The sequence below is a fragment of the Lepidochelys kempii genome, chromosome 9, assembly GCF_965140285.1.
Source record: "Lepidochelys kempii isolate rLepKem1 chromosome 9, rLepKem1.hap1, whole genome shotgun sequence".
NCBI classification, from domain to species: domain Eukaryota; kingdom Metazoa; phylum Chordata; order Testudines; family Cheloniidae; genus Lepidochelys; species Lepidochelys kempii.
The window spans coordinates 24,748,090-24,764,054 of record NC_136388.1 but is presented as its reverse complement, the minus strand read 5'-3'; the positions used below and the strand labels follow the sequence as shown (position 1 = coordinate 24,764,054).

The 15,965-nt window shown below is 41.7% G+C and overlaps 1 protein-coding gene across 3 annotated transcripts in view; it reads left to right on the top strand.

The window, feature by feature from the left end:
• The window catches only part of KCNAB1 (potassium voltage-gated channel subfamily A regulatory beta subunit 1), a 234,994-nt gene that overhangs the window by 102,197 nt on the left and 116,832 nt on the right, over window positions 1-15,965 (top strand). The window lies entirely within an intron of this gene.

The window sequence follows — 15,965 nt, the reverse complement described above, 5'->3', positions numbered from 1 at the left end:
ATTCTTGTGTTCTAATCCCAGCTCTGACCCATCTTCCTTCGGTGACTTCAGTTAAATCACTCAACCTCTCTATCCTGGTAACCCCATCTGTAAAATGGGGAGGATAATACTCCCCTATCAATGTCAAATGTGGGTTGTCAAATATCATTAGTTAACGTTTGTAAACATTACTATATAAATGCCAACATTTCCCCACTTGCACACAAAATTCTCCTATGGCAGGGGGTCCAGCAGCCCTAAACCCCTAATTTTTTGGGGAACTGGCCTTTGAAAAACTTTTCTAGTTGTTGGCAACCATGCTGGGCTCTACTTCTCCTGCAGTGGGAGGCTGGTGATGGTATGCCGTTGGCCCTCAGGCCCTGTTACATAAAATGAGTGGGTAAAGTGTGAAGGTGCAACAGATCATCTCACTGACCTTTTAAAAAATACATTAAAATGAACTTCCATGGGATAGAGACGCTTCTTAGCTCCACAGACTGCTGGAGCATACCAGCTGAGGATCTGGCTCTGCGTCTCCAAGTGTGTCTTGTTTTGTAGACTAAACTCATCGGAGTAAGGGCTATCTAATTTTTTTGGCCATGTTTTGCACTAAGTTTATTGTTGGCACTTAACAAATAGTAAATAAATGATCATTAATAATCACAGTGACCAGGGCAGGAGTTGGTTACTTTATGGAGGAGGGGTTAAGAACTTGTTTCACAGACTCATCCAAAAATGCCAAAGCCAGTTCTGCTTCCAAGTACATAAGAATGACCTTGGATAACAAAAGCAGATCCTACATTACAAGACGATACTTATTGCGGAGTTTATTATACAGTTATACATTTGTGCATGGAGGGTGAAAGAATAAAGCAAATAATGAATCATACTGAGAAGAGTAGCAACATAGGAGCTACAGGGTTTTAGATTAACATAAGAAGCCTAAATCAAAAGGATGAGTGACATTTCAGATCGTGAAAAGCTTGACTAAGTAAGCAAGGGAAAACATCAAGTCTGAGTGTGAGAAGAGGCTTAGGTTAGATGTAAGAGTACACTGAGTTGTTTTAAAACCATGATTGTTTAAGCATTAGCATGATTTAAAAGCCCAGTGTTCTACTTTTTTGCTTCCTTCCCAAGTAGTCTTACTAGAAGGGTACAAAATATGTACAATGAAATAAGAACTACTGTATTTGAAATGACTTTTTTCCATTTTGAGATCAATTCAAAATAGTTGCATTTTTTTTTTTAAATCACATTTTATTAATTTTCTGTGCAAAAAATCCCTGGGGCATGTTCTAAGCAACAACAGGACTTAGCACTGGGTGAAATTTTTTGGCCAAAACTTTTTAAAGCAAAAAATCCAGATTCAGTGTCACTGAAACATTTTGTGTTTATTTCACCGAATTGTTTGTGTTCTAAAACAAACGAACAAATTTCAAAAAAGTCTAAATGTCTCGTTTGTACTTTTTTAAAGGCAAAATGTTTTGATTTTTCAGGTCAAAGCAACTTTGTTTCAAAATTCCTTCAATTTTATTTTAAAAATGCAAAACATTTTTTTTTGGTTTGGGTCCAATAAAGCATTTTGTTGGAATCTGTGAACCTTTTCTTAAACAATTTTATGTAACATGTCATTGTGGCTTTTCCTGAGCCTGTACTGACTTTCCACTGGTTAGGCTCACAATTAAAGTAGCCCTGCTAGACCCCAATTATCACAATAGTAGTGGAGGTGGTGAGTGGGGAATGAGGGCAGCCGTACATCATTCCCTCCCAGAGCCCCAGGGCCCTTCGGTGACAAAGATATACAGCCTCAGACCATATATCATCATTTCAACATAGTCTCCCTTGGGGGGAAAATCTGGTAGGGAGAACTTATCAGGGTTCATAGCAAGTACAGATGGCCCTGGTCTTCCACGGATCCCTCAGGATGCCCCAGGTTTGGGGTGGGCCCAAACTCTACTACCCATCAGGATGATATGAAGAATGTCCATGAGAGGATCCTTGTGAAGATTCTCTCATTCAGAGGCTCTGCCCAGAGGTGCCCCCATTGCAGGGGAAAATATGGGCCATTGTATTTCACCAAAACTGTTTTCTTTTTGTGGCAGTGGGGTTTGTTTTATGCATGTTTTATGGCTCATTCCATTCTCTCTCCTCTATGTCCTTGTTGTCCTTCAGTCTCTTGGAAACTATTGGTTAAAAGAACAGAAAGATGCTACAGACTGATCCTGCCAGCCCTAACTCTTTTGAGTAGGCACGCAAGGAAAACAGTGTGACTCTAGTGGGGGAGGATTACCCTGATGGCTTTTAGGATCAGGGCCTAAGGACTCAATTCCTGCTTCTGCTTCTCTCCTCTGCTCTGTATGAAGCTACTCTTTTCCTCCCCCACTTTCTTTCTTCTGTCTCTCTTTGAAAGTCAAAACACTTAAAAATGCCTTTCGAGTGTTCAATTTATACCACCCCCACAATCCTCCCTCTTGCTGAGGCAGTCAGCAGTCTGGCCGTGGGCTTGCCTCACACAAATTCAATATGAGTTCATGATGCAGATGTGATATTGTGTGGTGAACAATACCTTCCACTTCAGCAGCTCTTCACTAGCTCAGAGCCCTTTGTTACCACTTACTCACTGGTAAGGTTTTTCTATAGCTTTCTCTTTCTGAGGGTCAAAACATATGGCAATTCAATCTTAATGGAGATTTTCAGGCTCGTGATTCAGAGCAAGCTTCCCTGTTGAGCAAGCTTCGAGATTGTTGTACTGTATTCTGGGCTCTGGAGGGTAATTTGCATCCAACCAATTTGTTTGAACAGGACTGACCAATCAGGGATCTGTCCTTGCTACTTGGCATTGTTATCAAGAGTGACTCAGGTATAAGAGCCTTAATTTAAGTGACTTGGAAGATCAAATTTGTATTGTAAAAAAAGACCAGCCAATCAACCAAACAAAACTGATTTGTGTAGAGCCCTTCGAAGCCTCAATATTCTTCTGTGGCTGTCGATGGGTGTTGCTTGAGTGATCCTGGTTTATGTGTGGGGTTCACTTCCAAACAATCCAGGCTTGTTCAGACCTACTCTGTTCTGTTCAGCTTCTTGTACTCAATTCATCATCACGGTATCCAAAAGCCTTATGGAAAACATATGCAGAATTTTAAAGTGATGAAATTATGAGATTCTATAGTAATTACTATAAGACTCCTACAGAAGTTACATAGAGAATTATGTTTCTGTTGCAGGATTCCATAGAATTTGTATATAAATCAATATTCTATAAGCTTCTGAAGGGAATCTGTATCCTTAAACTATCCATTAATATAATTGGCAAAATCTTTTCGTCATATACTTAGCCCTTAACAGTGAGCCTTGGCAACCTCCATGTTAAGCAGATTCCAGTCCTACGCTAGGTGTAGCAATTGAGAATCCCAACCAAAAGATGCGCTCCATGCTTATATTCCTCCCTGGTTACTGTAACAATGCTGCAGCACCAACCAAGCTTCCCACAGGCCTTTCATCGGTGAAATACCCTGTGAAGTTACACTTTAAGTGACCACTTGCCTCAGCCCCACTGTATAAACGAGGAATATTCAGAATAGTTAAGATATAACAAGAACTAAGTCAGTCCACAAATAAAATTTGAAACGGAAATTTAAAATTTGAGCTGGCAAGGAAGTTTCTCTACACCTACAGTCCCCTTTTGTGGGGGATTACCACACAGTGGGCTATTGAGTGATACCAGCCACTAACTTTCTCAAGGCTATTGATTTGTTTGTATAAAAACAAACATCTTCTGTATTTTCCACAGTATGCATCCGATTAAGTGAGCTGTAGCTCACGAAAGCTTATGCTCAAATAAATTGGTTAGTCTCTAAGGTGCCACAAGTACTCCTTTTCTTTTTGCGAATACAGACTAACATGGCTGTTACTCTGAAACCAGTCCTATGTAGGACACAAAAGCCCTCAACCAATCTAACATCTGTGCCCCAGATGCTTCCTGGGAGCACTATGTTTTGCAGGCTGCTGGAACGGGTCAGTAGGTGGCTACCCCAGCAAATGAACCTCCTGCTATGAACCAGGTTGATACAGCTGAAATAAAAATCTGATTTAGTCATCAAGTAGAAATCAATTGTTATTCCAGCACTACATGTATCAACGTTGGACCTTCAAAAAATTATGCTGCTTTGCATACTCAGACTTGTCATAGCTGCCATTCAATAAATAAAGAGTTGAGAGTGTTGAGTATTAAGAAAAATCAAGTATAATGTCTAGATGAGGGGATAGCATGTACTGAAAATGACCATCATTCATTATAATGTCAGATAAGAGAGAGAATGTTGAGTGGGATGCTCTGGGATAATTTATAGTATATTGGTAATTCTGTAACTGTGAAGTGATAAAGGTAAGTGATTTATAAAAGTTGTATATTACATGGGTAGGGATTTGAAAGAAAATAACCCTATTTAATCTCATAACATGATTTGTTTATACCTTTCTTTGATTAAACATTCTGCAGGTGATATTTTTCATAGACCATGCTCAGGATACTCTTCCTTTTTGGGTTTGGTTTGTCTGCACCGTGTGCCGGTTTTGTTGTTATTGTTGGGGGCTTTGTAAACGTTGTTCCTGCTTTGGGATTTAGGGCTTCATTGTGCTTTTCATGGCACTGGCTCATGCTGGGGGAAACAAGGAGTCTCACTGCCCCCACAAGAAACTCCAGGAGGCAGTGTACTCAAGAGAGGCACAATTCCTCCTGCAGTTCCTGGGGCAGTGCAGCCAAGAAACAGTATTGCCAACCCGAAAGGTTCAAAAATTATGAACCCAGCCTCCAGAAATCATGAGATTTTTTAAAAAAAAACTAGTTTTTAAGCCAATAATAACATTTGGAGACATTTTTTGCCTTTTTGCCTTTATAATTCACATTTTCATGTGTTTCTTCATGGACATGAAGGATAGAAATGTAGTTTATTTTTAAATGAAAGCTGAGCATCTCACATAATCACAGGACTACAAAAGCTGGGGCTTGGAGCAAAACTCTAAATATAACAAGACTCAAGACGAAATTGCATGAGTTGTCAACACAGAAGGAGACCCTTAAGCAGGTGCAGCATGTGTTTCTCTTCTGCTGCTGGGTAACTCTGCCACACAGCGATCTCCTATAAGCCCTTTATTGCCTCCTTTTCACAGGTTAGGGCTGAAAGTGACAGTAGACCTGCAGTGTCCTTGTTGTCCATGAATGAGAGGTCTTCCATCTCACCTGGTTCCTGCGCAGGGGTAGGGGTTGGAGGATCCTTGTGCTTTTCTCTTTGTGCACCCTTGAAAGTAGGAGAACATAAGAACGGCCATAGTGGGTCAGACCAAAGGTCCATCAAGCAGAGTATCCTGTCCTCTGACAGTGGCCAATGGCAGGTGCCCCAAGGGAATGAACCTACAGGTTATCATCAAGTGATCCATATCCTGTCACCCAATCCCCGTTTCTGGCAAACAGAGGCTAGGGACACCATTCCTGCCCATCTTGGCTAATAGCCATTGATGGACCTATCTTCCATGAATCTATTTAGCTCCCTTTTGAACCCCATCATAGTACTGGCGTTCACAACATCCTCTAGCAAGGAGTTCCAGAGGTTGACAGTGCGTTGTGTGAAAAAATTCTTTCTTGTGTTTGTTTTAAACCTGCTACCTATTAATTTCATTTGGTGGCCCCTTGTTCTTGTATTATGAGAAGGAGTAAATAACACTTCCTTATTTACTTTCTCTATACCACTCATGATTTTATAGACCTCTATCATATCTCCCCTTAGTCACCTCTTTTCCAAGCTGAAAAGTACCAGCCTTATTAATCTCTCCTCATACGGAAGCCATTCTATACCCCTAATCTGGTCCATAATTAATCATATTGCTTTTCTATTGTAAATTATATTCAAGTCAATTAATGCAAACCCATCTGATTTTTGTTTGTCCTAAATAAAAAAAAAAACCAACACCTTGTGTGCACAGGGTTGTTTATGTGGGACACATTGAACACAATTCAGCCCTGTCTTAACTGAAAGCAGCTCATACTGAATTCTACGGGAGTGGTGTCCAATCACCTGAATTTGACCCACTGGCGTGTATTAAAGATACAGAGAGAAAGGGGGAGACTAAACACGTCATGGGAATTCTGAAGCCGAGACCTGTAATAAGCCACAAATTTAAAGATATGGTGGGTCATATTTTAGGCCTCATTCACTGGATGATTCCATCCTTTCAGTGAAGCCTGTTCTCCTTTTAATGTAACATCTTATTACTTGTAATTAACCTGGGGCATCATAGGCACCGGTTAAACAAAATCTGCACAAGCAACTCCTGTCAGCTGATCAAGAGGAAGAATTGGCCCTGGAAAAGACCACTCAGCCCACTTCCCACCTGGAGGTTGAGTATCAGGAAGGAAGCCAGTTAGGGCACTATAAAGGGAAAACTTTGGTGATATTATACGAAAAGGTGTCCTAGGCTAAGGAGGTGAAGGAAACCTTAGAACCTGTACAGAGTACATTTGTCCATTAGTCCTTGGCTTATGGGAGTGAGGCCCTCCTTCAATATACAGCCTATCGACTGAGTTTATAGAACACCAGACACTCTAGCATATACTGACTTGGGCTATCTTATGCGAGCCAGAGCCCACACACGGGCTACTTCGCTGCATAAAGAGGAGAGGACGTCATGGTACATCTCCCAGAAACGATATTTACTTCTTGTGAGACATCATCCTAAAGTTTCATTTCTTGTTTATTATGGTAGCAGCACGTTTCATTTCCTGATCTAATGGACTATGTGTCTGGAGTAAAGATTCTTGGTAAGTGTATTTCCTGTGCTGACTTAATTAAATGGCAACTATAATGAGCCACTATAAAAGACACACAAATGTATTTAGTTTTTCAACTTTTTGAAGAGTCTCTCAGGTGATTGACCTTTGGAATCTCAGCTGAATCACACTAAATGCCCTAGATGATACCTTGTCTCGTAAAGAAAGCGTGCATCAACTGTGGTCTAATTAGTTGGTAAAATAGGAGAGAGGGCCAATCCTCAGCCCACCTAGGTGAATGGTAAATCACCACTTGAGTTCAATGGATGCAAGGTCACATCCATGTTGTGTGTGTGCTCACTAAATATAAGAGATTTATTTCATTCCGTAAGCGTTACAGCTATACATCAAGGTAGACTGGTGGAGGGGAAGGACGAGTGAGGAGGGCACAGAGAAGGTGTGGGTCATTCCCGTATTTTCCCTACATCGATGCTACTTTTAGTAGCAGGCACTAGGGGTGAGATGGGGAAGCATGCAGGTCCTTTCTAAGGGCCTATTCTGAAAGGGGAAGAACACCCTAACTCCCACTGAAGCCAATGGGAGTTAGGGGTATTAAGCACGTCTCAGGATCTTACCTTAAAAGTGCCAGAATGCCCTACATCGGCAGGATGGCTCAATAACCCTACATCTGGCCAGCCCTGCTCCTTCTCTTCTCTCCCACTTGTCTCAGTATAGTAAGGAGACCATTTTGCCCTATGTATTTTGAGCATGATTAATAAAGTGTATTCATTACAGTAGCCAGCATCTGTTTAAGCTTTAAATTACATAACCATCATACCCATCCACTGCCATATAGCAGTGCATTTGAAGAGGATTCTATTACTTGGAGGCAGCTCTAACTTGAGTTTCAGCCATTCACCCTCTCTTACTGATTCATCTGTTCTAGAATGAATGAATGAATTAAATGAATAATTGCCATCTCTTCCTTCCCCTACATCACAGGTGACAAATATCATTCCTGCCATATGGCACAAGCTGTATCTTCAACACATACTCTCTCTCCTCCCACTCCCCTTTTTCTTTAATTAAAATGACCGTCAATTTTAAAAAGCCCACAGATTTGGTCTCCCTGATTCAATGCATCTCCCAGGTGCCCCAGACTCACTCCCCACTAGTACAATCCTGATCACTTTCTGAACTGTCAGCAGCTGGCCAGCTACAGACACGACTCTCGGATGGACGTGGATCATGAGTAAATCATGTTACTGCATTCTCACTCTACCTGGACTTTTTTGCCACCAGAAGCCTTCAGCCCGAATTCCAACAGTGCAGCATATCAAGCCCTAATCTATTAAATGATTGCTAATGCCGCTATAAAGATGTTCTGTTTTCTCTCCATTCCACAGCAGGAAGAGGAGGACACACGTGTCAGTACCAGTCAAATGTGGCTTGGGGACATTATTAGCTACTTGGCAGGTACATATGCGTAGAAGTCAAGCATTTCAAATGTGGGAGCCTGAAGTTAGGCTCCTAAATTCAGTTAAGCCCCTAACAAGAGGCCTGATTTCCAAGAGTGCTGCATATGCAGCAGCCCCAGTTGAGGTTGGGGCAGCTGCTGGGTGCTCAGTACTTTTGAGGATCAGGCCACTAATTTAAGCACCTAACTGTGAAACTAGGAACCTAATTCAAGGCTTCCATTTTTGAAAATCATGACCAGAGTGCCATGTAATTTTGGGGTGTCAAAACCTGGAGGGAAAAGAAGATGGGGAGTTGGTACCCAAAGAGGTGTGTTCTGTCCTGTCAGTTCAGTGTGGTTTCTGGGAGTGGAGCAAAGTTTCTACCACCCTAGTTCTTGAACAGATGCAGACTGAGGACCAGATTTTTAGGCACCTAAGGATGCAGATAGGCACCTAGTAGGATTTTCAAAAGCACTTAAGCCACCTAAATACCTCTAAAAATCTGGCCCTCAGTGACCAATAGTTTTGTGTTCCTGGAAATGATCATGCTGCCTGATGATGGAGGCTGGTATGTAGGTATGTAGAGGACTGTCACTCAACAGGGATGCCTGGACATCCCTGGGTGTGGGGCCAGGATTTCCTGTGGATTCTCTGGCTCTGAGGTTGGTAGGCCACAGCCCAGCCTGTATTCTGTGATCATAGAATCATAGAATATCAGGGTTGGAAGGGACCTCAGGAGGTCATCTAGTCCAACCCCCTGCTGAAAGCAGGACCAATCCCCAATTTTTGCACATGATAGCCCATCCTATTTTCAAAATGAGTAACTATGAAAATGTAACAAATGTTTCCTTATCCAGTCCTTCCACTGGCTTTCTCTTGCCTTCTGTGTTCAATTAAAACTTGTCCTTTCCTTCAAAGCCCTCCAAAATTTCATTCTTGTCTCCATTAGAGTTTTTATTTAATTTCCTTTTGGCTCAAGTAGCAGATCCCTTTCCCCTTCACCTCTTTCAGTTAAGCCTACTTCAGTACTGACCCCTGCGTCTGGAGGTGCCACTTCCTTTCCCAGTGTAAGGACAGCCATTTTCAATTCAAATCCCTACTTGAAACATGCTTCCTCCACAAGGCCCCTAAATGCTAACCCATATCAATAAAATGCTGTCAACACTGTTAGTTAACAAACAAAAAACCCAACTTTGAATGTTGCACCAGGATATTTCGGTGTCTGATCATTGTCTGTCATTTACAGCCTAATTCCAATCTTGCATGCATGAAAACTCTACTGTCACTCAATTAGTCTCATCTGAGTTGCTCCTAGTTTACATCAGTGCAACTGAGAGCACAGTTGTGCCCTTACCCTGTAAACTCATCAGGGTAGAAATTATGTGTTTTTTTGAGTTTTGTTCCGCTGTGACTCCATTGTCAGCACGTATCTTACTGCTAAATAATAATTCAAATAATAGTGATCACAGAATATGTTAAACAAGTGCTAGTTTAATGCAAGATGTATTACAAGTAACTAGGACATAACTCAGTGACTATCGTAAGGAGCTGAAATAACTGTCATAAATGAGGTTTATGTGGCTGCCAGCCTATCTTTAATTTGATTTAAAACCAGTACGTTTTTCCTGTCAAAAATTTTCACTTGCAAAAATTTTCTTAGCATGAATTTTGTGGACCTTTAATGAACAGCAAATTATAATTGGCTCTCCGCAATACACATCATGAGTTAATCAGGGAAACAGGTGATCTAGCGAGAGGATATTTTATTTGATGAAGAAATGCTTCAATGTTACTTAAGTGAGTTAAAAAGACTTGCAAGTAGCTATGAGAATGAAAATGCCGTCCCAAATTGCTAGGAGTAATGGGATAAAATCAAGCGAAGAAAAACTTAGGCTAAATAGTAGAGAACATTTCCTGACCGTGAGATGCACTGAATTGTGGCATAATGTCTCAAAGAGAGTGATGGGAGCCTCATTGCATGGGACATTTAAAAGCTAGACTGAACAAAAAATAAACTGAAGGGGAAAATCCTACATTGGTAGGGGAATGAAACTAGATGCGCTTAAACTTTTTGCATCTCTGATTTCTGTGATTCTGATTACATTAAAAAATATTGGGCCAGATTTTCAGCTGTGCCAAGTTTTATACTTCATGCAGTGAAGAGAGCAGGGGTGGAAGAGAATGATGGCTCCTAGGCTATCTTTTCAGCTCCCCCAATCCTGGGCCAGCCAGGGACCAATTCAGCCCCTGGTATATGAAAGCTCCTGAAGGCCATTATAAAATACACAGGCTGAAGCAATCCCATAGAAACCACTGTGCCAGCTGAGGCTCAGGCAGAGCACCATGAGCTACACCTTGCCTGCCCCCACTTGCCTCCTATGTGGAGTGAGAGGAGTACACCCGATGTAGCCAGCTCTGTGGCATCTGACGATTGTTCTATGTTGGAATCCATGGTGGCTCCTTTTAGGACCCTTTTCTGCCTGCTTTGTTCTGTGCAGTAGGGGATGAGAATCTGGCCCATTTAAGACCTTATTAAATATCTTTTAATGTCAATGTATAAGCTGACATTTTCCCCTTTGCAGGTTGTGTCTTGGTCAGATATGGTCAGGTAGACTCACTGTCTCTCTTGCACACACATCCAAAAATTAACAAAGAAAAAAATAGCTACTGAAATACCCATCCTATAGCTGTAGCCTATAGCTACCCTCCTTTCTCTATGCTCTAGCGATCCTACTTCCAGCCCAGTCCCGTGTTCTGCAACCTCATTTCTAGAAGGCTGAGCTTTTCCGGGAAATTATGCTACATTAGGGCCCAATTTTGGTGCTGCTCCACCATGTGTATAATTCCAATTCACTTGATTATATGCCACTCCTGATGACCTCAGTGGTGGCACTTCCATGCAAGAAGCAGCAAAAGAATCAGATCCTAAGAAGCAAAGCCATCCCACCCACCACAGGTGCGAAAGGTCCAACAGGCAGCTTGTATGGTTCTGCAGGGAGGCCCCATGAATGTGGGGCACCCACATGGGGGGGTCTAGAATCATGGTGTGCCTGGATGCGCCATGTGACTTAGTATGCTGGAGAGTGGCAAAGGCTTGGGAAGGTGGAAACATGGCTTCTGCATCTGTCACTACATTCATCTAGAGGCTAAGCCTCCTGGTGCATTCTCTTTCCAGTGTGGCTTCTGCAGTTTTGTCCAATAAGAGTCCTGAAGGACGGGAAAATTCCTTCTTTCTCTGAGCTCAGTGGAATTCCTCAGCATACAGCCCATTTACTCTGGTTGCAATTTTGCTTTTAGTGAATAAGCATTTCTGGCACTGTGATTCATGCAAACGCCACCTTCTGTGAGTGGCAAGCATGGCATTCCACGCTGGCAAAGATCACAGCATTATTGTACCCCCACAGGTTCTGGGGGATGTGCCCATGTGTAGAGTTACAATAAAGACGTCAGTTACAACTAGAATTCTTTTGTGATGATGGGAGTCCAGAATTTCCTGTTTTTGTAATATTGTCAGAGCCAAAAATATCATTAAGATGCAGAATTATTTACTTTTCTTTGGGATATTTTTAAAATTTTACAGAACTTTGTTTAAATACAGCGATGCAATGAAATTAACATGAGTTATTACCGTGCTGTTACATGCAGATTTTTTTTTTTTTGACAAGGGGTGAGTTTTAAAATGGTTTGTAGTGGATTTAGTGCTGGTGAAAGATTCTTGGTGGATACCTTTTACAGAATGACCTTACAGAACACATGAAACATGCCGCTTACCCAATAATAAACACACATGAACACATGAAACATGCCGCTTACCCACATTATATCTCACACTTGTTGTCCGTACAACTATCTGTGTGTTGGCCTCTCCACTGAGACAGTCAATTAATACTAAATAAGTTGGTGATTTTGTGATCTGGACACCTCTCTGCTAGGAACTAAATTAGGCTTGGTTTGAAGCTGGAGTAGGTCAATGCACACTGGGGAAATTGTATTGTACAGTAGCAGGGTCCACATGGATAGGTAGTGTACTGTAGATTTTATACCCCAGTTTGCTGTGCAGTAACTGTTCCTCTAGATGAGCCCTAAGGCTATTACCTTATTTTGAACAATGGCTGCTGTACAATGATCACAGCTTTGGCACACTGCGTTTCTGAGTGAGATTTGAATAGGTGACTGGAAAGTGACACACACACGATTTATAGCCCAGTGATTTGTTGGGTGCCTTGCATACCTATCTGAGAGCAAAAACTGGCCAGTAAGTTCTTAATATTTCCACTATTACTGAACATGAAAATAGTAAATATGACTTAATACACATGAAAAATATTTGTACCATAAACTGAATAATTTAATTTTAATTGTAAAAAAGCTTAAATATCTTAGTGTTGTCTTGTCAATGCCACTCTTCCGTGGTAAAGACATTTTAAAAATATTTCCAGTAATCTAGGATTATTTTCTTTGCTGCTCAAGTGTCACTGATAGCAGTGGATCTATTGCTTCCTCTGGCCCAAAATGTGCAAAATGTTAAGGCATAGAGAATTTAAGTGACTTGCCAAAGGTCACACAGCAAGAAAATGTAATTATAGTTGATAATTGGGCTGGGGAGAGAGAGGCTGGTTATGAGAGAGAGAGAGAGGGGTATGGAACAGATGTTAATTTGTTCTTAGAGAAATATAATTAGGCTTGAAGGATTAGATTTTTATCAGCAAACGCTGATAAATGTCAATGTCACCATCCACACACAGACCGATGAAAAAATATTTCCATCAACAATAATAGAAATGTACAGATAGGCAAAATAAGAAAAATGCTATTTGAGAACCTACTAGAGCTTGATTTAAGGCTGTTTATTTTATATTTTTTGATGTTGCCAATTTGTGTTTTAAGAGTTATAAAGCTGCAACTTCTTGACTCTATGACCACTGTCATTAAATAATTATTGTCTGACCTCCCCCTTAAGTTATGGCAACTGTGGAAATTTAAAATAGATAAAAATAGGGCGGGGGGGAGGAATCTTAAACCCCATAATTTTGTGCAATTGTGAAAATTTAAATAGGAAAATATGCTTAAAATAAATGATATCCATCAAAATTATACAAAAATGGAATTCTGCCAAGCCTAAATACAATTTGTGTTCAAAAGCATTTCTAATACTGCAAAAGAGAATATAACATTAAATTTCTAGGAATCATAGTTCAATTTTCCAGATTTCTATAACTGCCATGAAAGGTATACCCACAAAGGGGTACTGTGTGTTTCTTCAGAAAGGAATTTGTTTTCTAGAGAAGCAAGCTTAGGTCATTTACTTCTTGGGGAATTCTGCACCACTCTGTGTGTGTGTGTGTGTGTGTGTACATGCAGAATTTCTGCCCCCTGCTGATTTCTTTGCTTTCCCGCAGAAAAATGATTTCTGATTGGGAAGCAAAGGGAAGCTGCAGGAGTCGTCATGCACCCCTCCCCAACAGGTGCATTGTTTTGGATGCCCAGAGCAGCCAAAACAAAGGTAAATCACTGCGGGGTTGGGGATGCTCTGGCCAGTGGTTCCTTCCTTGAGCTGGTCTCAGCTGCTACTCCTGGCTGGGCTGAAGGAGGGGACTTCTACAAGCAGTGGCTGGGCTGGGTCAGACACACCCATCCCCAGAAACCTTCCCCAGTTGCACACACTGCTTCCTGCCTCTATCACTCCTCAGTCAGGAGGGGTCATGTATGGGGATCTGCTCCTCCATCCACCCAATCCGCATGCATCTGGATCCCCACCCCTGCATCCAGAGCAATCCCGCTGAGTCCCCTGCACTCAAACCCCCACCCTGATGAGCCCCACCTGGACAAACCCCGACAAGCCCATCCCATTGAGCACCAACCAGCTACACCCAGACCCCTACCCCACCAAGCCCCACATGCCCTGCCAAGCACCCCCACACACATCCAGACCCCCCACTGCAGAGTCACATTCTTCCTGCACTTGAAACCCCCAACAAGCCCCTGTGCATCCCAGTCCGCCCCCGAAGACACCCTACCAAGCCACCAACACCCAGATTGCTCCACACAGAACCCTCTCACCCCAAATCTGGATCCCCCCACACTAAGCCCCTCCACACTTGGATTATGCTGGGCTAAGTCTTCCTGCCCCACACATGGATTGGGGGCAGGCAGTGTGAGACTCTGTCCCTCTTGCTCTCTATCTTGGTGCACCTGGGGCAGAGGGGCAGGGCCGCGGGGTGTTTCTGGGGCAGGCCCAGCCCTTGCACTGTGTCAGGGCTGAATGCAGCCTCATCGCTGAGTCTCTGTCCAGATGGGGGGCTGCAGGGTGATCTCCCAACTCCATGCAGCCATTGACCTGTGCTCCCCACTGCCATGCTGGAGCCTCCACATTTATTTATTCACAAATAACATATGTAGAATTTTAAACTACTGTGTGCAGATTTTTTTTTTGGTGCAGAATTTTTAATTTTTTGGCATAGAATTCTCTCAGGAGCAATCATTATACCAATGGTGGGAATCTTAGATCTTGTATTCATTGGGAAGAAAGGTGTGCTCATAGCACACGTTAGCTAAAATCCACACCTTTTTTCCTAGTGTGGATGTATGTACCTTTGGAACTAATAGGGATTAGACATGGTAACAAAGCTCTAAACAGACACCTGTGGAACGCACCTTCTTCCTGTGAATTAGAAAAATCCAAGAGCTGGTCAGAAGTAAATCAGCAAAACAATTTACTAGTAAATGTATCATACGAGAATAGTGAAAGGACAGGAAGGGACAAACCACCAAGCTTAATGGATACAACGGGTCTGATTCTATGTTGCCCTGCACCTTGGGCAGTCTTTTTTGCCAGTACAAAATGAATGGAACATGCTACCAATTCAGAATGAGAGCATTTTTGCACCACTTTACAGAGGTATAAATGACTGAATGAGGAGCAGGGCACCAGAGAATATCAGGCTCAATCACTATTGTCCTATTGCTAATTCTTGGCAGTTTGTAAATAAGGAAATTAGCAGTTTCATTTTAGTGGTGTTAATGAGAATATTTTATTCTGGGGATGGTGGATAGAAAGAAGTTCCATGAAGTAAATCCATTCTTCAGTGAGACAGCGAAATGGGTTGTCCATATGTCCCAAGTGCTTGGAAGGCTTCAGCTAATCTGACAATAGTTTTTTAAAAATGAAACTGGCACCTAGACGAAAACTTCGCAGAGACTCCTGCAAACAAAAAATGTTTATAAAAATTAGGAAAATTATTATTGTCTTAGAGATGGCCAAGAAAAATAAAGGATGTTGTTTCCATTGATAGAGAGTAAAATAGGGACAATTAGTTCTCATTAGTTATCATCCATAATTCTTCCTAATTTCAAAATCCTAATTTGTATCTTACCTTTTTAAAAAACATGGGCATTTATTTCAAATCAAAAGTTAATAGCAGGTATAACCTAATCTTCCTACCTTGCCCCATCTCAAAAATAATCCCACTGGGCACACTGTACTTCAGGTGGATGAGTGATATTTTTTTCAGCTTTCAAAATTGAAATCTCAGAATAATGAGACCTTTGTTTTGGAGATGAAAATTTTAAAAATAGCAGAAAAGCTTAACTTTAAATGCAGGGATGATCATTGCTCAGAAAGCTGTTCAGAGAGTAAGCATTATAATGACTTAAGCACTGGAGTCCTGGAAGTGTCAGCATCGCAGGTGAGTTGCCACATTCTAGGCCATCTAGATTTTTTTTTTTTAACAGATTGCATATTTATTCCCAGGTATTGGGCATCACAG